Here is a 23,076-nt window from a genome sequence, read left to right on the forward strand (position 1 = left end):
TTTCTTTCTTTCTTTCTTTCTTTCTTTCTTTCTTTCTTTCTTTCTTTTCTTTCTCTCTCTCTCTCTCTTCCTTCCTTCCTTCCTTCCTTCCTTCCTTCCTTCCTTCCTTCCTTCCTTCCTTCCTTCCTTCCTTCCTTCCTTTCTTTCTTTCTTTCTTTCTTTCTTTCTTTCTTTCTTTCCTTCCTTCCTTCCTTCCTTCTTTCCTTTCTTCTTTCCTTCCTTCCTTCCTTCTCTTATTCATTCATCTATTCATTTTTTCATTTATTTTGCAAATAAGGATACATACATCTAGTAAGTGGCTGGACCAAATCTTGACCTTGGGTCTCCTGAGTCCAAGGCCTGTGTGCTTCCCACTGCCCTGACCGGCATCCCATGACCAGTTCTGAGAGCTGACAATATGCCTGCCTACCCAGTTCTGCCCTTGCCTGTTTGTTGTGTCTGACCCTCAAGATTCCCAAGACAGATGCTGCAATGGGCAGCCGTTTGGCCAGTGATTTGGAAGAAGCCTTCTGAAAAAGAGCACCCAGGGCGAAAGAAGGGAGAGCACGGTTTGAGTCTTCCTTAAGCCTGCTTGGCCTCTCAGTCACTACATGGATGAGAGAAGGAAACAGCGCTCACAGACGTCCCTGGCCAAGTTTCCACACGTGCCTGCAGTGGTCTGGGAAAGCTAAACAAGGTAAGTGAAAGGTTTGTTTGAAGGGAATAGTCTGTCAGAATTTTAGAATTATTTGGTTCCCTCTATGTGGGCAGCTTCTGTATTTTCAGCTGCAGTGACTGTCACCTTAGAAGAACTCTTATTAATAGCTGGGAGGGTTGAACACAGTTTTTAATGTCATGGAACATGCAGGCCTCCCTTGTTTCTGCTCACACTGAATCCTGTCCTTGTTCCTTAGATGCAGCAGGTTAAGGCTGTCCTTCATTTTTCCTGTTTTGTCCCCCAAAGAATTATCTTGAAAAGAAGGGAATTGGGTGGGAGAGTGGAATGCCTTTTAAAAACTTAACGAAAGGATGAATTTGAAGTAGAACTGAATTTGCATCAATTCATATATATAATCAGCTTCCCGTGTGGGTACTGCCTACTTCGATGCAAATCTCTTTGACTTGATAGACCTTCCTTGTGGCCATTCTAGTGATGATGCTATCCAAACCTAGTTAGTAGCCTGGCCCTCAGAAGACAAGCGTGCATAGATTTGGTAACTCTGGGCCCATACTTGAGACTTCTAGCCTGATGGGATCTTTGAGGCCTGGGGCTCTTTTGCCCTGGCCCCTGAGAAGCAAAGATCGCTTCCTCCCCATAATATGGAGTCCCCCCTCCAATGCCTATGGTTATGTGTTTTGAAACCTATTCTCTAGTGGCATGTACCTAAATTAGCTCTTACTGGTCATTGCTTTGTGCTCCCTTGAATAAAATTTAGGCAGAATGCTAATTTATGAATCCCGTTAAAGCATCTAGTATGCTCCTGTGAACCAACAGGCTTCGAGAATCCTAGTTGGCTGAGAAAGACAAAGCAAATTCCATTTGAGAAATCCTAGATAAGTGTGTGTGTGTGGGGGGGGGTGTGGGTGTGGGTGTGCGTGTGCGCGCCCGTGTGTGCTTGGAAGGCACTCCCCTCCCCATCTATTCTGCCTGTTCAGTGAAGGTAGCTCCTTGGCATGATACTTTGTGTATAGTAACTATATTTCGACTACCTAGAGAATGTTAAATTTTCATAGTAAAATTTGATGTGCTTTTCAAAAAAGCAAACCCCAAACCTCCAGACCCAATTATACAAGTTGTAAATACAGGCTTCATGAAGCAGGGAGAATGAATGTAGTCACTAAGGAATCACCCGTTTCCAAGTAACTTGGCCTTCTTCTCTCTTTCCTGCTCCAGACTTCGTTTCTAAACATTGTTATTTGTAGATAGGAGCCAACTTGCCTCATTATGACAAATTTCTAATGTAACGGTGTTTGTCTTGAAGTATCAATAAATTGCACACATCACGTGATCATATGGACTTTCCGTGTCCTCATCTGTAAACCCAGGGAATCTGCCTGAATGATCTCTCAGATTCTGATCAGCTGTGACATTCTGTGTTTTAACCTCTCTAAGTAAGTACATTAAAACAGGAATCTGTCTGCTTTCATCATTTTCAGCCTGTGTTAAGTTTCTTTGGCCTTGCTCGTGTTTGCCAGTGCTCTCTCCTCGACCATACTCAGCATTCCCCTGATGTGGGTGATAATAGTACTATTAATATAGCACCTCTTATGGACCAGGCACTGTGTTAAGCGCTTTACAAATATTATCTCATTTGATCCTTAACAATGCTCCTGGTAGGGGAGGTAGGTGCTGCTGTTATCCCCATTTTACAGTGGAGAAAACTGAGGCAGACAGAAGTTAAATGATGTGTTCAGAGTCACATAGCTAGTAAGTGCCTAGGGCTAGATTTGAACCTGGGTCTTGCTGACTTTAGGCTCAGGGCTCTATGCCCTTGTACCACCCAGCTGCCATACAGAAAAGGGAAGGTAGACCCCATCAACCTCCCTGCAGCTCCTGTGACTGATGCCTTTGCGGGGTATGGGCTTGAACTGATGAAGCCATAAATAACAACCAGTAACGGTAATAGTAGCTGAGATGTCGGTAGTTCTTCACACGTGGGTGGAAGCGTAACTTCACGTCTTGTGTCTTGTTTGGTCCTCACAGCAGCTCTGAGGGAGGCTGGGGAGCTGTTATCCCCACTTTACAGATGAGGAAACTGCAGCCCAAAGACTTAAAATGATGCTTGCTGAGATCCCCAGGGATTCCTGGGCAAACAAGGCAGACGCTTAGTTATCTGCACCCAGGTAGGTGATGCCTCCTGTCCTCGGCGCAGCACGCTTACACGCTGTGCTCCTCAGGGACCTGCTTTGCGCCACCTCTTTTGTAAGTTGGAATTTTGTTTTTTAATAAATTGGTTTCTAATGCGAGTACTTTCTGTCTTATTTCCCATCAGACCCTCTGCCACCCTTTCACAACATTGTCATACCCCTCAGAGTCACTTGTTCTGCTAAGGCATCTGTTGCACGCTTTTGTGCCTAGCATAACGTTAGGCTCCATGGAGGAGACATGAGGACCATAGACAGAGACACCTCCCCCTCATTGGAAATTAGGGGGAATAACAGCCTTGCTAAATTTTAAAAAATGAAATGATTGGAAGGGTGTGCCAAGGTAATTGGCAGATAAAGAAACTTGGGCTTAGGTTGTGACATAACTCCTGAGACTCTCCCAGAAGCACCTATTGCCTGTCCAGATGGGTCAGGTATTGGATTAGAGAAATGGTTTGTGAGGTCACAGATTTCTAACATCATCTAGGCCAGGAACTCTTAACCTGAGGTCTGTGAGCTTTTTAATGAATATTTTGATAACATTATTTTAATTGAATCACTTCCTTTGTAATCCTTTGTGTTTTCTGCATTTAGAAACATTGTTCTGAGAAGGGGTTCATAGACTTCCGCAGACCGACAAAGGGGTCCACAGCACACACACCCAGAAAAGTCTAGAAACCTCTTGATTCTGTTCTGCCCCCTTTGGATAAGGAAGGCGAAATCCAGTGAGTGGAGGTAACTTGGCCAAGGTCCTCCAGCTAAACCGAGGAAGGATCGTGAACCCAGGTTCTCTGCCTGGCTCTTGGATGGTCTGTGTGCTTCTGAGAACTTTGAAGCCAGAAGCTTCCTGCTTTGGGTTAGAGTTTGGTCTCCATTCAGTTCAGTCCATCATAAAATCTCTGCCCTCAAGAGGCTTTTGTCCATTGAGGAGAAAACATGGGGTCATATTACTAAGACACCACATAGATCATGACTGCATAGAAGGGCACAGACTTGGATGTTTGAAGCTTAAAGAAGGAGACACACTACATTACGATAAGAGCAGCTAGCGTTTATATAGCTTTTTCTAAATAGCTCATTTGATCCTGACAATGGGAGATAGTGGCTATTAGCCCCATTTTACAGATGGGGAAATGGAGGCAGGTGGGTTAAGTGACTTGCCCAGGGACACACAGCTAGTAAGTGTCTTGAGGCAAGCTTTGAACTTAGGTCTTCCTGACTCTAGGCTTAGTACTCTATCCCACGTGCCACAGACACGCTTGAAGGATCCAGGATTTCATCTAAACCGGTAACTTCCCCGGCTGACACAGCATCCTCCCCCACTCCCCATTTCTTTCCTCCCTGCCCCAGGTACCTTGAGTGTTGCAGCAGATACTCTTCATGTGTTATTGTGGCCAAACTTTCAGTGGTGTGGCATGATCCTCTGCATCTTGAGGACGAGCCTTAGATGGACAGCAGACACCTTTGGTTGTTGGCCCACCCTCAAAGCCTTTTCAGGTTGTTGGCAAATTCCAGGACCTCTACTCCAGGCATAGCCTTGGATGACAGGGTCACCCCCTATCATTTTATTGGAAGAGGACCCTCTGGAGAGGCTCAACAAACCAGTGCTTAACACATTCACTGCCTTAATCTTGTTTACATGTCGATGCTTCACATTAGGTGGCCAGCTATTTAGAAGCTAGTCTGAAATGATTTTTTTTTTAAACTTAGAAGGACATGGTCCTTTCTGAAATGAAGGGGATGGGGGATAAACAGAGGGGGTGAGGGCCTGCGGTAGTAGAAGATGGCCTGACCTGTGGAGTCGGGAGGCTTGGATTCTAGCCCTAGGTCTGTCACCAGCCAGCTCCAAAGACAATTCAAGCAAGTTACTGTTCTGGGCCTTGGCTGCCTTTGCTGTAAAAGAAAGTAGTTGGACTAGATCTCTGAGGTCCCTGAAAGCTAATGGCTAACTCAGTGCCTGTCCTCTGCAGAATCTGAGATGCTAGGAGGAGGGCAGGATGAAAAACAAGAGGGAGCTTGCAGCCTAGTAGGAAAGAATAAATAATAGTGTCTAACTAGCGCCTACTTTGTGCCAGGCCTTGTGCTAAGCTCTTCATAAACATCTCATTTGATCCTGACAGTTACAACACTGGGAGGTAGGTCCTATTATCCCCATTTTACAGATGAGGAAACTGAGGCAAACAGTGGTTAGGAAATCTGCCCAACACAGCAATTAAGTGAAGCTGGATTTGAACTCTCGTTTTCCTGACTCCAACGCTCTGTGCACTATGGCGCCACCTAGCCAAAAGAATATAGAAATGTACAGGTAAATGGTGATGCAAGGTAAAGATTAAAATGCAACATCATATACAAATACCTAATTTGATTTTCAAAATGAGGAAACTAAGGCAGATAGAGGATAAATGACTTTCCTAGGATCACACAGCTAGTAAGCCTAAGAGGCAGAATTCGAACTTGGGTTATCCTGACTGCCACGGCTGGTGTGTTCTCCCTGCACTACCTGGCCATCTCTGAGTTTAAAGGAAAAAGTACCTAAGAAGCAGAAATACAAGATGGCCTGGAGCAGATAAAGAAAGCCTCCCTAGAGCTGGGAAGGTGAGAGATCTTGGGGCAGGTGCTTGGACAGGGGCTGGTGAAGACAAAATGTGTTGTCTTTGGGGCACGTTGCCTGCTGATTGCCTTTTCAGCACCATGTGTTGATCTCACATTTTGCACTCAGAAGTCTGACAGTTTTACCGTGACATCATGGTGGTGGTGGGGGGATGTGGTTTTTGGTATTGGTGGGGCAGGAGGCTCAGCATGCATGGTCAGTCATTCCAAAAACCAAACATAATAAAAGTCTTCCCATTGATTGACCAGCTTCTCTTAATCACAACTCCAATTGTGTTGTGTGGTCATTTACTTTGGCTTACTAATTGAATTTCTGCTAAATAAAGAAATCCTCGTTTAGTTGATTAACAGTGACCCCACTTAGAGTTTTCTTGGCAGAGATACTGGAGTGCTTTGTCATTTTCTTCTCCAGATCATTTATAGATGGGGAAACTGAGGCAAACAGGGTTAAAGTGACTTGCCCAGCTAGTAAGTATCTGAGGCCACATTTGAACTCTATCCACGTTGCCACCTAGCTGCTTCTAAATTCTATCCAAGCAGTACTTTGAGTCCTGAGGTCTTCCAGCATAATTCAGGCTGATTTCTCTATAACATGCCTACAAATGAGACTAATTTTAAATATGGGCTGGGACCAAGTGAGCAAGTACTTTACTTAAAGCAATTGCAAAGAAACCCAAGATGTTGTCTTGTATTTTTTTTTATAGGTTTTTATTTTTTGGTTTTCTAAAATTAAAGTTATTTTCTAAAGAAGGGTTTATCTTTCCTCCTTCTCACCTCTCTCCACCTCCCTCTCCACACACACAGAAAAGAGAAAAACAAAACCCTAGTAGCCAATTCTTAAAGCCTTTAGAATGGCAGCATGATCATCTTCGAAGGAAATAATTCCTAAGCCATGTCAGACACTTGAATGTACCTGTGGATCTCCCTGACATCAATGTTTCTTCGCCACTCATCCCTACCTGCTCATTCTATGGGATTCTTGTCTGTGCCCTTCAGTCCACAGAACATTCCATGGTCTGCCTTGGTTTCTCTATACCACAAGGATCAGTGCTTACATGCATGGTATAGATTATAAGTAGTCTACTCCAGACACAGCAGAGAGGTTCAGGAATGGAGGAGTCCAGGACCAACTGGAAAGAACACTGACCTGAGAATTGGGAGACCCCAAGATCTGTATCCATAGCTTGATGCCTTTATCATCAAATATCAATTCCACAATGAATACACAGTGAATAGCTAAGAAACCCCTTTATCCAAATCAGCAGCAAAACTAATCAGAGATAGCATATGTATGAGAATATATATATATACACACACCAGATAATGCAAAGTGAAGGATTTTTCCCATTGGGAGCCAGATAACTCAGCCCAACCAAGAGAAAGATTCCTAGACCTCTCTCAGGGGGAAGCTACCCGAAGGTTCTAGTGAAATAACTAGAGGATGGGGACGTGATGGAGACAGCCCTCTCCTCTCAGTCTTCCTTCAGCAGTGTAGAGTGGGTTTGTCCTTGTCCATTTTCCATCTTGAAGCTGGGAGCCAGAAGTACCCAAAGTGACTTGGAGTCTCCAAGAAAACTGAAGAGAGCTGGACCTCTTCTGGTCTCACCAACTCTACCCCATTTCTCACAAAGGGTAGAGTGTTCATCACTCCCAATGAGGAGAGAGTCCTCATTTGGGATTTGGGACCAGGGTTACACGTAAAATAGGGGTAATAATAGCACCCATCTCCCTGGGTTGCAATGACAAAATGACATTTGTAAAGTACTTTGCAAATTTACATTTGTAATAGTGCTTTGCTAGTTAGTGTCATCAGCTCTTCTAATTCTCTCACATAACCTGAAAACAAATCAGAGCATACTTGGCATGTGGTCATCCAGCCTTTGCTCGAAGACCATTGGTGAGAGGGAGCCCACTACTTCTTGAAGTACCCCATTCCACTTGGGAAAGCCATCATTGTTTTTGTGAGAGTTTTGGATTTTGGAGTTCCTCCCAACATGAAAGTCAGGTTTGTCTCTTGAACTCACACCTGTTGTGTCTAGTTTTGTCCTCAGGAACTGAAAGAATAAGCCTGGTCCCTCCCCATGACAGTTACCTTTTTTTTTTTTTTTTGCGAGGCATTTGGGGTTAAGTGACTTGCCCAGGGTCACACAGCTCTTAAGTGTCAAGTGTCTGAGGCTGGAGTTGACCTCAGGTCCTCCTGATTCCAAGGCCGGTGCTCTATCTACTGTGACACCTAACTACCCCTCCTTTGACAATTATCTTGCCCCAGTCTTGTCTCACAACTAATTACATTTTGGAATGGTTTGTCTGGGAATCAAGAAGGCATTTCAGGGTGCGGGAGACACCTTCGGCAAAGATGGAAGACATAAGCTGGGGAGCAGTGGTCAATAGGGTGGAGTCTGATTGTGGGCTATTTTGAAAGCCAGATAGAATTCAGATTTAATGCGATAAGGAATATCGGAACCTTTTTTGTTTCTTGATTTGGGAAGTGTTTCACTTGAGTCAACAAACATTTAAATGCCATTTACTATGGGTAAGGCACTGTGCTAGACGGAGCCTGGAGACATAGAGACATAACCCAAGTGTGAAGTCTACAAGCATTTATTAAGCTCTTGTTATTTGCCAGGCACTGTGCTAAGCACTAGGGAAATAAAGGCAAAACCAGTGCCCACCCTCAAGAAACTCACAATCTAGTGGGAGAGACAACATGCAGACAACTATGTATAAGCAAAATATGGACAAAATAAATTGAAGATAGTCTCAGAAGTTATTAGCATTAAGGGAGACTTGGAAAGGCTTCTTGCTTGGGATTTTAGCTGAGCCTAGCAAGAAACCAGGAAGAATGGGAAAGGGGAGGGAAGAGGATAAGAACATACATAATGATGTTTATTATTAATATAGTACAGCTGAGAGTGGCATTTGCTTTAAGGATGCATGGGTTCCAGTATGTGCCATCAATATGTGCTAGGCACCAGGGATACATAGAAAATTAAAAAAAAAATCAATTTCTGTCCTTAAGGCACTTATTCTAACTTGATGTGTAACAAATAACTGGGTACCTGTAAGGCATATACAGAAGAAAGGGAAGATAGTCTCAGATGGTAAGGTTCCAATACCTATAGGCGACCAGAAAAGGGTGATTCGAGCTGAGTCTTGAAGGAAGGCAGAGAAGCTAAGATTCGGAGTTGGGTAGGGAGAGCATTCCAGGCATTGGAGATGGCAAAGGTGCAGAACATTTCCTATTGAGTAGATGAGTGTCGCTGGATCGGAGAAATGCTTATGGAGGGGAGCAAAGTGTACGAAGACGGGAAAGGCAGGCAGGAGGCAGGTCGTAAAGTCTTTCAATGTCAAATGGAGGGCTTTATATTTGATCTTGAAGGTAATAGCCACTAGAGTTTATTGAGTAAGGGGTGGGGGAGCGGAGTTGGCGCGGTCAGTCTTGTGTTTTAGAAACATTTCTGTGATTCCTGATAGGTTCAGCATCTTCTGGAAGATAAATGTCCAATGATTTGTCAACCTTGTTTTCTCTGCATCTGCAGTGCCTCAGAGTATACGCTTAATGAACGTTTTTTTGTTTTGGATTGAATTGGAACCCGTCACTTCCTGAGTGAATTCATTCATCCTACTTGCAGCTAGTCTCATTAGGGAGATTTTTCTCTTATCCAGTTGCAATTTGCCTCTCGACTAACATTATGGAGGTAGCAGCGGGAATGGAGATGAAGGGAAAACCGTAGATAGACACGCTAGCAGGAATTCTTAACCTGGAGCCCATGAACTTGTTTTAAAAATATTTCGATAGCTGTATTTTAATAGAAATTGCTTTCGTTTGTAATCCTATGCGTTTTATTTAATTCGTTTTACAATTTCATGCTGAGAAGGGGTCTAGAGGCTTCACCAGACTGCTCGAGGAGTCCAGGACACACAAAAAGCTAAGGCCCGCTGTCTAAAGGGACAATTAACATGGCTTGTGATAGATCAGGTGAAGGTCAGCGCGTCATCAAAGATGGCTACCGGCTTTTAATGCTGAGAGAACAGTCTAAGTCACGGAATCTAGAAGTGGAAGGCATGATTCAGAGCTAGCGTGGCCCTATCGTTAAAAAAAAAACCCAAAAAACAGAAGTAGAGCCCAGGGAGGTGAAGTAATCTACTGAATCACGCAGGTAGTGAGTAGAAGTGGGATTTGAACCCAGGACCTCCTACCATTAAAAGCTAGATAGAAATGGAGGATTTGAGCCAAGGAAGGTTTGGGCATGGATGGATTTCTAGTGATAGAACATTTAAATTTAAATTCAACAGATACTTATTAAACGTCTGCTATGTGCACTATGATAAACACTGGAGAGACAAAGAATGAAATCATTCCTGCTGGAACACTCCTGCGTCCCTTAATCAACCTTATAATGGAAGTAGTACAAGTGGCATGCCCATTTTACAGATGAGGAAACTGAGCCTCTGAAAGGTCATATAGCTAATAAGTAAAAGAGCTGGAATTCATTTTCCTCTTTTTACTGTTAAATTTCGGAAAGAGTAATCTAACCACAAAAGTCATCAAACTTCATGCTATTAAAAAGAAACCCAACAAGAGGAGATAGAAAAAGGAATTCAATTAAAAATAACCTTAAAATTCATAGCTGTGGGTCAAACTACCAAGACATGCTAAGGACTTATATAAATACTACTATAAATGGCTTTACAGAAATAGAGTAGGGCAGACTTGTTAAGCAAGAATCAAAAATAGTTTTATTAGCCCACTATTTGGTAAACCCCAAAACATAAATTACTTAGGACTCCCTATTCAGTAACATCTGCTAGGAAAATGGGAAATCAGTTTTGTAAAAAGCAAGTTCCGATCAGCATCTTATATAGTACAACATGATCCAGATGGATATTCAACCTAAATATAAAAAAAGATAGTATTTTTTAACCAAAGGAAGGCAGTACCTCTCTGCCTTTCTGTACAATTCTGGCTAGGAAAAAAAATTCTTAAGACATAAATTTTGATGACATGAAATTAAAAATATTTTGCACTAACAAAATTAAGCTAGACTAAGTAGGGCAACAGTCATTTAGAAAAACGTTTTCCATGAACTATCTCTGATAAAGGTCTGATATTGATGATATATAAGGAATTAACACAAGTATTTTAAGACCAGCGACACTCATCTACTCAATAGGAAATGTTCTGTACCTTTGCCATCTCCAATGCCTGGAATGCTCTCCCTACCCAACTCCGAATCTTAGCTTCTCTGCCTTCCTTCAAGACTCAGCTCGAATCACCCTTTTCTGGTCGCCTATAGGTATTGGAACCTTACCATCTGAGACTATCTTCCCTTTCTTCTGTATATGCCTTACAGGTACCCAGTTATTTGTTACACATCTTCATTATATAAGTGGTCAAAGAATTTGAAGTTTTGGAAGAACTGCTAACTAATAAAAATTATATGAAAGATTGCTCCAAATCTCTAAAAGTAAGAAAACAGCAAGTTAAAGCAGCCCTGAGGTTTCATGTCACACTCAGCAAGTTGGCAAAATTTTTAAAAAAAGGGAAGTAGTCAATGTTGAATGGGATATGGGAAGACAGGTGCTGTTGCTGGAGCCGTGGATTGGTCCAGTAATTCTGGAAAACAATTTGGAACTGGGCAAAAATAAGACCCAGCAAGTGACTTATATACTCATAGCTCCTGACCCATACAGCTCAGTGCTAGGTATCAAGGAGGTCAAGGACAAAAAGAATAAGTACCAAAGTATTCTTAGTAGCACTTTTGTGGGAGCAAAGACTAGGAACAAAGTTGGTGCCCATTAATTGGCAAGTGGCTAAACAAATTATTGCACATAAATGTAATGGAATATTATTGTGCCACAAGAAAAATAGTAAATATTAGGAAATCAGAGAAATGGTAGGAAGAGGAATGAACTGATGCAGAATGAAGTGAATAGTACAAGGAAAACAGTGTACACAATGACGTGAATGAATGATAAAGCATTTATTAATCTCTTACTATGTCAGGGAGTATACCAAGTACTAGGGATAAAAATGGAACAGAGTAAGACATTTCTTGCCTTTTAGGAGTTTGCTTTCAAATGGGGAAGAAAAACACATAGGAAAGCTAGGAGGCGGGGTACAAAAGTATCACGGCCATGGGCAGAAATGGCCCCTGGAATGGTATAGTATCCTGATTCTGGGAAAAATAAGGTGAAAGCTCACCTTTTAGAGCCCAAAGTGGTTTTGTGATCAAGAAGATGAAGACTTGAATAATAATTATTCATGGTTGGGCTACATTAGTATGATAAAATTATGCTAATTTAATTTACAGATTTAGTGACATGTCACTCAAACATGACTAGAACTAGACAAAATAATAGAATTTACCTAGGGAAACACAAAATCAAGAATCTCAAGAGAGAAAAGACAAATAAAAGTAAAAATTAAGAGGGCGTAATACTACCAGATCTCAAACTATATTATAAACCAATAATTACTGAAATTATTTGGTATTAGTTAAAAAATAGAAAAGTTGATCAACAGAACAGACTAAGCAAGCAAGATCTTGAAGCGACAGATAGAGTAGCCTGATTTTGGATAAATGGAAGAACATAAGAGCTCCCTTATTACTAAGAACTACTGGGAAAAAGATACAGTAGACTGACAGAGATTAGGTTTAGACTAACCTCCTATATCATCATAAGCTTTTGTAGAATATGAAACATAACCAAAAGAAATTAGAGGAAGATAGAAGGAAGTACCTTTTCATGGCTATAGCCCAGGGAGAATTAATTCCTAAGCAAATAAGGGATAGAGGTAAGAAATAAAAGGTGAAATAGACTCTTGATTGCATAAGATTAAAAAGGTTTTGCATTCATAAAATCAGTCCTGTTAGAATAAAAAGAAGTTGTTGATTGGTGGAAAAAAATCTTTGCAAAAAAAGAACTTTGCTAAAGCTCTAATATTCAAGGCATTGATTGATATGAATACATAAGAACAAGGCCTCTTCCTCAATGGATAGATTGTCAAAGGGTATCAACAGTTTTCCAAAGAAATGCAAACTCAACAACCATATGAAAAGTAAAATTTCTACTAATAAAGTCTTACTTCATATTCATCAGTTTGGCAGTGGTGACTAAACACAAAAATGGTTGATATTAAAGGACTGTGGGAAGACAGACACAGCAATGCCCCTCTGGTAGAAGCTGTGAATTGGTGCCACCATTTTGGAATTAATTCAGAATGGTTAATCAATTGGCAGTTCTATTAGAAAAGTCACTGAACTGTACCCTTGGACAGGCCACATACCTGGAAGGGGGCAAAGACTAGGGAAAAGGCCCATATGTGCAAAAGTTATAGCAACACTTTTGTGGGAGTTAGCAACTGACTCATCCATTCTTCCAAATTATAGTGTATGTGTACGTATGTATATATTTATGTGTGTATATATATATATATGGCCACCAGGTGGCTCCACAGTGCATAGAGTGCCAGGCCTGGAGGGAGTCAGGAAGACTCATCTTTCTGAGTTCAAATCTGGCCTCAGACAGGAACTGTGTGACCCTGGGCAAGTCACATCACCCTGTTTGCCTCAGTTTCCTCATCTGTAAAGTGAACTGGAGAAAGAAATGGCAAACTATTCTAGTATTTTTGCCAAGAAAACCCCAAATGGGGTTATGGAGAGTCAGAAATAACTAACTGATGTGTGTGTATCTGTATATGTATACGTGTGTATATGTGTGTGTGTGTGTGTGTTACACACACACATTAAGAATTTAGAGAAAGGGAGAATTTGGAGGAAGAATATGAGTTCTTTAAGACTTTACCACTTTTTGTAGTAGTAGTAACAAGAAACAAAGTGGGTGACCATAGATGAAGAATGGCTGAGAAAAAGTGTTGGTATATGAATATGATTGAATGTTATTGTGTCATTAAGAAACAATAGATATGAAAAGTGTGGAGAAACATGGGAAGAACATGAGCTCTTTAAGACCTGTTTTTGCCCATTTATTGTACCCCCAACATTTAGAATGGTGGGCAAAAATAAAACCCAGCAAATGACTTAAATGCTCATAACCACTGACCCATTTAATAAATGTGGGTTGATTGGCTTATGTGAACCGATGCAAAGCAAAGTAAGTAAAACCAGGAGAACAATTTTCCTGATAACCATAATAATGTAAAAGAAGATAACATGGAAAGATATCAGAACTCTGATCGGTTGCTGCATTGGTGTTTTAGGGGGGTAAGAAAAAGAATTACGGGGATCCCAGAGTAGGGGTCCCCAGCAGCCTCACTCCCAGCCCCCACAGGGTTTTGAGTTTCCCTAAAGGAACACTTGCTGATTCCCACGTGGATCTGGGAACAATATCAGTTCCCCCTGTGGAATATGTTACCATGGCAACCTCAAGTTATGCGGGAGTTGTGAAATGATAGAGAGTAATCAGCCACACAACCCCCCAAACACTCCATAATTGTCCCTGGGGAATAATGAGGTGTAATGTTTTATTCTTAGATGGGGGAGCTTCTGTGCTTTTGTCCTCCAGAGAGCTGGAGGGAGACAATAATGAACAGAGTGAGGGGGGATGTTGGTTCTTGGTACTTAAGACAGACTCTGCTCTCGTGGTCATTTGAAAGAACCCCCACCCTTTGCCCCCCTGAGGCCAGGGTTGTCAGAATCTGCAGAGATTTGAGCTGGCAAGGATCTAAGAACTCAATGTTCAATTCAACAGTCATTCATTAAATGCTTATGCTGAATGTTGGGGTTCCAAAGACAAAGAGAAACAGTCCCAGTGCTCGAGGATCTTACCTTCTGCTGGGTCTTATACAGATAAAGGCAAAGTAATTAAGGAAGGGAGAGAATTCTAGGAACTGATCAGATCAGGGAAGATTTTCACAGAAGAGGTGAAACCTGAGCTGAGCTTTAAAATAAAGGGTGGTGCCAGGAGAACAATTTAGATGATATGAACAACATTGAATAGACAAACAACTTTGAAAGATGTAAGAACTCTGATCACTGCAGTGGCCAATCACACTTCCAAAGAATTGATGATGAAGCCTGCTCCCCATCTCCTGACCAAGAGGTGACCAGCTCAAGAAGCAGAGTCAGACACATATTTTTGGATGTGGTCAATGCAGGAATTAGTTTTGCTTGACTGAATATTTGCTATATGGGTTGTTCCTCCCGCCCACCCAGTTGGGGGTTGGGGGAGGAGACGAGAGAGAGAGAGAGAGAGAGAGAGAGAGAGAGAGAGAGAGAGAGAGAATGAATGCTTATTAATTGAATTTTTAAAAAATAAATGAGGATTTAAAAAAGATAAGGGTTATGAACAGCTGAGATGAGGAGAGCGTGAATCCCTGGCACGAGGAATGGCTCGTACAAATGCATGGAAGAGAGAGGTTTGGAGAACAGTGAGTAGTTCAGTTAGGCTGGAATATCTAGTTCATTAAAGGGAAACAGTGCGAAATGAGGTTGGAAAGACAAATTGGAGTCTGATTGTAAGAGACCTCATACAATAGGCTGAGGATATTGTATCTCATCCTAGAGGCAATTGGGAGTCTGCCTTTGAGCAGAGGCATGACTTGGTCAGACAACATTGTCTTTGGAAGATTATTGTGGTAAGTCCTGTGGGGAATGGTTCAGAGAGAAGAGAGACCGGAAGCAAGAAAACCAATTGGGCAGACACTAATCTAGTCTGTGAGAGAGGTTTGAAACTGTGTGAGTGGAACGAAGGGGATACGAGAGATGTCATGGAAGGAGAATTAATGAGACTGGTAACGGATTGGATAGGGAGGGTGAAGGAGAAGGGAAAAGCCAGGGTGAGGGAGGTTAGGCATCTGGGTATTTGGAAGAGAGAGAGAGGAGATGTTTGGGAAGTTTGGAGGAGGGATAGATCTAGGAGAAAAGATGAGTTCCATATTGGGAATGTGTTTAAGATGCCTATAGGGCATCCAGGCGGAGCTGTCCAACACGCAGCTGATAACATGGTCCTGGATAGAATTCAGGAGAGAGATTAGGGCTTGACATAATAACAAGCAGTAATGATAGCTAAGGCAAATAGAGAGGCTTGGTGAATAGGGAACTGGCCTTGAAGGCAAGAACACCTGAGTTCAAGTGTTACCTCTGACACATACTGGTTATGTGACCCCAGATAAGTGACTTAACTTCTTAGTACCTTACCTAAGTCTCCCTGAAAGTTGCAGAGAAGGTGCAGATCTGCATTGGAAGAGAGAATTTCCTCACCTGGGATTTCCCCATATCGAAGAAATCATAGATCCAGTCCCTATCCCTAACACATATATAGTTCTTTAAATTTTGTAATAACTTCATATGTCATATATATATATGTACATATGTGTGTATAATAATGTGTGACCTCATTTGGTCCTCACAATAGCCCTGTGAGAGGTAGATGCTATTAGTGTTCCCATTTTACAGATGAGAAAACTGAGGCTGAAAAAAGCTTGCCATTTTTAAATCATTTGTGTAGAGATGATAATTGACTCCATGGGAGCTGATAAGCTAACCAAAGGAGAGAGAGCGAAATAAGAGGAGAAGAGGGTTCAGGCTAGAACCTTGAGAGACTCAAATTCCTAGGTTTGGGAGATAGATGACAATACAGCAGAAGGGACTGAGAAAAGGTAGTAGGGGGCAGAGAACCAGGAGAGGGCAGTATCGGAGAAGACAAGGAAGGAGAGAGTGATTGATAGTGTCCAGCCAGGCTCAGATGTAAAATAGGGTGCAGACTGAGAAAAGACTTGTGGATTTAGCAGTTGAGAAAGCAGTTTCAGTGTTGAGATTTGGAGCCTTAAGAACACAGAATGTCAGAGCTGGGAGGGCTCTTGGAACACAGAATGTCAAAGCTGGGAGGGGCCTTAAAACATAGAATGTCAGAGCTGGAAAGGACCTTAGAGACCACCTAATTTAACTTCCTTTATCCAAGTCATTGATAAAAACAAACAAACAAACAAAAAAAAACAAACAGTACCAGGCCAAAGACAGACCCTTGGTGTGCTCCACTGAAGACTTCTTTCCTAGTTTGCATTTAATCATTAATAACTAACTACCCTTTCCATCCAGCCATTGAATAAGTTATGAATCTACTTAATTGCACTATTGTCCAGCCTCCATTTGTTTTTCACAAGAATAGCATGGTGGGCTGTCCAATTCTTTATTAAAATGGTGACAAACTATATCTATAGCATGTTCCTGGTCTACCAGTCTAGTACCCTTGTCAGGAAAGGAAATGAAATTAATCTACAATGACCCATTCTAATTGAGGCCACATTAGTGATATACCCATTTACAATGACTCTCTTTTTAAGCAGTGGTTCTCTTGGCTGCCGATTTCAGGAGTTTATATTAGATAAAAAGTTGAGGACGATCATAATCACGATGAATCCCTAGATAGGAAAACCCCTTACAGTGAGAGGTTTGTCTCTATCTTTACTTACATTTATAGCTATCCCTGGCCTTTTTTGTGGTTGAGACAAAACTCAGGTTACCTGAAGTGTTTGGGTAAATTAGAAACAGTGCAGTATTTTATAGTATGTGTTGATAGACAGCAGGGGAGGGGAAGTTGAAGAAAGAGCTTTTCTTGGAAATTCCTTCAGTCTTGACTTTTGTCTTGCCACTGGATTTCCATGACTCTGGAAGAGAGAGTGAGGCTGATGACTTTGTACAGTTCTGCCTCCCTGAAATCCAATTCATGTGCAAATCATTACCCTGTGATGTCATTGGTCCTCTTTAAAAATGAAGGACGAATAAAAACAGTTGGTTACGCCTGGTGGCATCAGCCTGAATCTTCTGCTCCAAGATGTCTATAGATCATATGTCCCTCTTCAGTATCTCCCTTTTCTTCATAGCTCAGTCCTATTTTCTCCCCCTCTTTTCATTGACTGCCCCTGGACTATCTCTCTGGACTCTTGAAATCCCTCCTTTGCCAGATACTCAAATAACCTGGGCTCAGGAGTCTTCTATTTTAAGCAGCTAGGTAGCTAGCGTGACTTGGAGTCCAGAAGACTTGAGTTCAAATCTAGCTTCAGACATTTATTAGCATTGTGACCTTGGGCAAGTAAGTCACTAAAACCTCTATTTATCTCAGTTTCCTCAACTGTAAAATGAGAATGATAATAATAGCACCTACTTCACAAGGTTGTTGTAAGGATCAGAGATAATATTTGTAAAGCACTTAGCACAGTGCCTGGTACATAGTAGTTATTATATAAATGTTGGCTATTATAAATAAACCACAGGCTATGACTAAGTTTCTTAAAGTAATCTGAACATTCTCCCTGTTAAAGGTCACTCCAGTCCATCCAAGGACTTTTCAGACTTAATCTAAAGTCTTTAATTGCTTGGTTGAGACTTGTTTTTACCTGATAAATATATCAGGGCATGTTCTCTTATAATTTACATTATTATTATTATTATTATTATTATTGGAGGCAATTGGGTTTAAATGACTTGCCCAGGGTACCCTAGCTCGTAAGTGTCTGAGGCTGGATTTTAACTGAGGTCCTCCTGACTCCAGGACTGGTGCTCTGTGCACTATGGCATCACCTAGCTGCCCTTTATCATTTACTTTAAATGGGTGAGGAGTGACCATGGAACCCCCCCAACCTTACAGAATTTTTTTTGTGATCAAAACTTTCCTTTCTAAATATTTACTAATCATCCCCTTAATAACAATGCAGGCATATAGTAAACATTTAATAAATGATTGTTGACATTCATCATAAATTCCAGATTTTTGCCAGGAATCAAGATTAAAGCTGACCTCTAGTTTGCAGACTTCCTTTTCTGCCTTTTTATGAAAATGGGGACATTTGTACTTCTCCAATGCTATGAAACTCTTGTGTTTTTCAAGATCTTTCAGTGATCACTAACAGTTTGGCAATGATGTTGACCAGACCTACTGAGGAGGTAGATCAGCTAGGCTTGATGAACTGAACTCATCAAGAGCTGAAAAGTATCAGCCAGTCAATCCAACAAGCATTTATCAACCACCTACTGTGTACTGGAATTGTACTCAGCACTGGGGATACAAAGAAAGGCAGGAGACAGTTCCTGCCCTCAAGGAGCTCATAGTCTAATGGGGGAGAAGGCATGCGAACAACTATGTACAAACAAGCTACAGACAAGGAAGGTGCTATCATTAAGGGGGATCAGGAAAGGCTTCTTGTAGAAGGTGAGATTTTAATTGGGACTTGAAGGAAATGAGGGCGCCAGAGGTGGAGATGAGGAGGAGAGAGCCTTCCAGGCATGGGGGACAGTCAGTAAAATGCCCAGAGTCCAGAGATGGAGTGTTTTGTGTGAGGAATAGCAAAGAGGCCAGTGTCACTGGCTCTAAGAGTACTCGGGGGTAGGGAGTGTAGTGTGTAAGAGGACTGGAAAGGCATGAGGGGTCCAGGTTATGAAGGGTTTTGAATGCCAAACAGAAGGTTTTTTATTTGGTTCTATAGGTGAATAAGAAGCTTGTTGTTCAGTTGTGTCTGACTCTTCGTGGCCCCATTTGGGGTTTTCTAGGCTGTTACCTTCTCCAGTAAATTTTACAGATGAGGAAACCGAGGCAAGCAGGCTAGCACAGCTAGTAAGTTTCTGAAGCCGGATTTGAACTAAAAAAGATGAGTCTTCCTGACTCCAGGCCCCATACTCTATCCAATATGGCGCCCCCAGCACCCGAATAGGGAGCTACTGGAGTTTATTGAGTAGGGATGTGGCATACATGGTCACACCTGCATTTCAGGTGTTCTCTTAATATCCCTCTGCTTCTAGTACAGGGTATAGTCTTCCTATTAGCCATCTTTATTCTGTCTTTTCCAGTCCAAAGATCATTATTCTGTTGACGGAGAAAAGTAAAGTGGAACAAAAATGGAGCATCTCTGCCTTCTTTCTGTCATTCATCCTCCATTATCCTTTCCCCGTTGTCCCCCAGAGATCAGGTCTGTTCTTTCTTTGACAGTCACCTCCCTCTGCCTTCTATCCCCCCAAAGCTCTCCATTCCCCATCATCTTTTGATGCCTTTCACTTTCTCCTCAGCCTTTGCTCACTTGGGTCTTTGGGTCTCTGGACAGTCTTCTGGGGCCATGCCAGGTTTTGGATTCATCCCCCATTACTACCCTCAATCGTGCCTTTTCTATACATCTTGGTCAAGTCTAAGGGAGGTTGCCCGTGCATCCAGCCCACTGTGTGCAAAGCAAGGTGTTAGTGATACACGGGAAAAAAAAAATAACATTGTCTTTGCCCTCAAAGAGCATATGATACATGCAACAAATATGATAACAGATAGAATGTGAAAAGAAGGAAGGCAAGGCCCTCATCTCCTAGACTATTGCCCTCTGACTTGTCTCCATAAATACCTGGTCATCTTCCCAGTATACCATTATCATCAAGTCCTTCCTGTCCTCAAAAATCTTCAGTGATTCCCTATTACTCTCCAAATAAAGCTTAAACCACTGATCCTCGAATTCAATGTCCTCTAAAATCTGTCTCTAACCCTCCTGTCCAGCCACATTTCCTATTAGTCCTCTTCTCATAGTCTGCCTTTGAGATGGCTGGATTCTTCTCCAACCCAAACAGATCATCACACACCTCAGACATGTTCCATCATACCATCCTCCATGCTGGAAATGAACTTTCCCCAATCGTTGAAGTGCATCTTTTCTTTCAAGACCCAGTGCAGGTACTACTGTTTTTTTTTTTTTGTTTTTTTGTTTTTTTTAATGTTCTCCCTTCCTCCAGTGAGAGAGATTTCTTTCATATCTCATTTCTCATGCACTTGCCTGATTCTCCTTTGTGCTGAATGTGGAGCCCATTGAATCATGGGACCTAAATTCATATCTCAGTTGTACCACTTAATGATAATAATGGTTTAATCCTCACAGCAATCCAATGAGGTAAGTGCTATTATTATCCCCATTTTACAGATGAGGTGAGGCAGACAGAGGTTAAGTGACTTGCCCAGGGTCACACAACTAGTGTTCTATCTACTTGGCCATCTACCTGCTTTAGTAGCTATGTGACTGTGAGCAAGTCATGAAACCTCTCAGAGCCTCAGTTTCCCCATTTGTTAAATGAGGGTGTTGAATCTGATCACCCCTTAGGGTACTTTCCAACTCTTATGGAACTATCCCAAAAAGTCTTCTCTTCCCTCTTTCCCCGACTGAAATGCCGCAGCTGAGAACATTATCTGAGAACAACTCCTGGGGTTTGGGTCACCTCCATCCCACTCCCAACATCTTCCATGAGAGCTGATGAAAGGAGGTGGGCCTAGTGGGGAGACCTAGCTTCTCCTTCCACCTCTGCCCTGATTGGCTCCATCACCTTTGCCAAGTTGCTCTCCTATTCTGGGTCTCAGTTTCTCAGCCTGTCAAATGTGTGTGCGCGTGTGCGTGTGCGTGTGCGTGTGTGCGTGTGTGTGTGTGTGTGTGTGTGTGTGTGTGTGTGTGTGTGTGTGGTGGGGAGAGTTTCGATTAGATGATCTCTAGGGCCCCGAACAGTCTATGATTTGCTGAACATCTTTACTCAGCCAAGGAAAGCGTTGGGAAAGTCAGTCTGACAGGATGTGAGCACAGCGCTCCACTTAGCGCAAATGGGAGTAGGAGCGAGATGTATTTCTGGGCCGACATCTGAAACGGAGGCTTAATTGCTGATAAGTGGCTGACAACTGGCAAATGCATTTAGGGGAGAGGAGAGGAACGAAGTCTATAATGGGCTTCGGAAGCTGCTGCAGAAAGTTGGGCTTTCACTGAGGACGTGGGTGCTCTGCAGGTGCCGGGGAGAAGGGTGGAGCCCCAGCTCGGCACTGGCTTCTGCGTCCAAGTCCGGGAGCGTGCCTGGAGAGGCACTTCCTTCTGCCCAACCTGGTCGGGGAGGGACAGGGCGGAGATGGGCTGAGGGAGATGCAGGAGTGCGCAAGGCAGAGTCAGGACTGAGATGAATGCATTGGCTAGTCTCGATTCCGGAAGATGAGATCTCTCATACCTCCTCTAGGAGGACAGCAACTGTGAAACGAGGCTAAACTGTCAGAAGGGATCGGTGTGGATTGCTTTGCCATACTTCTTTGTAAAGAGAGTAACAAAGTGTTGTTCAACCATATTCGGTCGTGTTCAACTCTTCATGACCCCATCTGGCTTTTTCTTTTTTTGATTTATTTTTTCCTTTTTTATTTTTAGGCAATTGGGGTTAAGTGACTTGCCCAGGGTCACACAGCTAGTAAGTGTCAAGTGTTTGGTCTGAGGTCATATTTGAGCTCAGGTCCTCCTGACTTCAGGGCCGGTGCTTTATCCACTGTGCCACCTAGCTACCCCTTTTTGGCTTTTTCTTGACAAACATACTGGAGTGCTTTGCTATTGCCTTCAGCAGCTCATTTTACAGATGAGGAAACTGAGGCAAACAGCGTGAAGTGACTTGCCCAGAGTCACACAGCTAGTAAGTGTTTGAGACCAGATTTGAACTCAGGAAGATGAGTCTTCCTGACTCCAGGCATGGTGTTCTATGAATTATGGCACCATCTAGCTTGTCCCCTAAAAAAATTACATTGTACCTATTTTGTGTCTCTCTCCCCCAGGAGAGAGTAAGGGAGCCCTCATGATATTGTGGACACACCTGGATTAAAATCCTGCCTCGAGTACTTACTCATATGACCTTAGATAAGTCACTCCCCCTCCATATGAGGACATTGGTTCCTCAAGTTCTAGGTCAGCGGTTGCTTAGGGCAGTGACTCACTTTTGCCTTCGTGTTCCCATGCCTGCCGCATAGTAGGCACTAAATGAGTGAGCATTGGTCTATCCAATCTTAGGAGGGGGCCGGTGGTATGGTACTGACAAGTGACAGCTGTGAATTTTTTTTTTTAAGCATCAGTAAAACATTTCTTAAAAAGAAGATATGATTCATCCGTGGTCTGGAGGAGGTTGTTGTATAGAATCACAGAACATTTGATTTGGAAAGGACCTTGAAAATCACATAGGCCAACCTGCTTTATTTATAAAGGAAGAAAGAAAGAAAAGAAAGAAGGAAGGGGAGAGAGGGAAAGAAAGAAGTAAGAGAGGAAGAAAGAAAAGGTAGGAGGGAGAGATGGAAGGGAGGGATGGAAAGAGAAAGTGAAGGAAGGAAGAAAAAAAAGAAACAAGCATTTATTTAAGTGCCTACTACGTGCCTGGCACTTTACAAATATTACGTCATTTGATCTTTGCAACAACCCTGAGAGATAGGTGCTATTATTATCTCCACTTTACAACTGAAGAAACTGAGACGTACAGAAGTTAAGGGACCTGCCCAGAGTCACACAGCTACTAAATGTCTGAGGTCACTTTTGCACTCAGGTCTTTTTGACTCCCGACCAGGTTCTCTATCCACCATGCCACCTAGCTGCCTCCAAGAAGGCAACTGAGGGAGCTAAAACCCAGAGAGGAGGAAAGATTTGCCCAAGAACTCACAGCAAGTTTGTGGCCCAGTGAGAATTCGACCCTGGAAATGCTGTCTTGCAGCCTGTCACATCCAGCAGGCTCTCAGTGCAAACTCAAGGTAGCATCTGATGGCGTGCCAGGTTCAGTCAGTCCCTAGGGGCTGTTAAGATTGAGGGGACTTATTCTTCAGACCATTAGGCAGGGAATTAGGAAAGGGCTTGAGAGAAGA

This window comes from Vombatus ursinus, unplaced genomic scaffold, assembly GCF_900497805.2.
Source record: "Vombatus ursinus unplaced genomic scaffold, bare-nosed wombat genome assembly UNPS02014859.1, whole genome shotgun sequence".
Lineage (NCBI taxonomy): Eukaryota > Metazoa > Chordata > Mammalia > Diprotodontia > Vombatidae > Vombatus > Vombatus ursinus.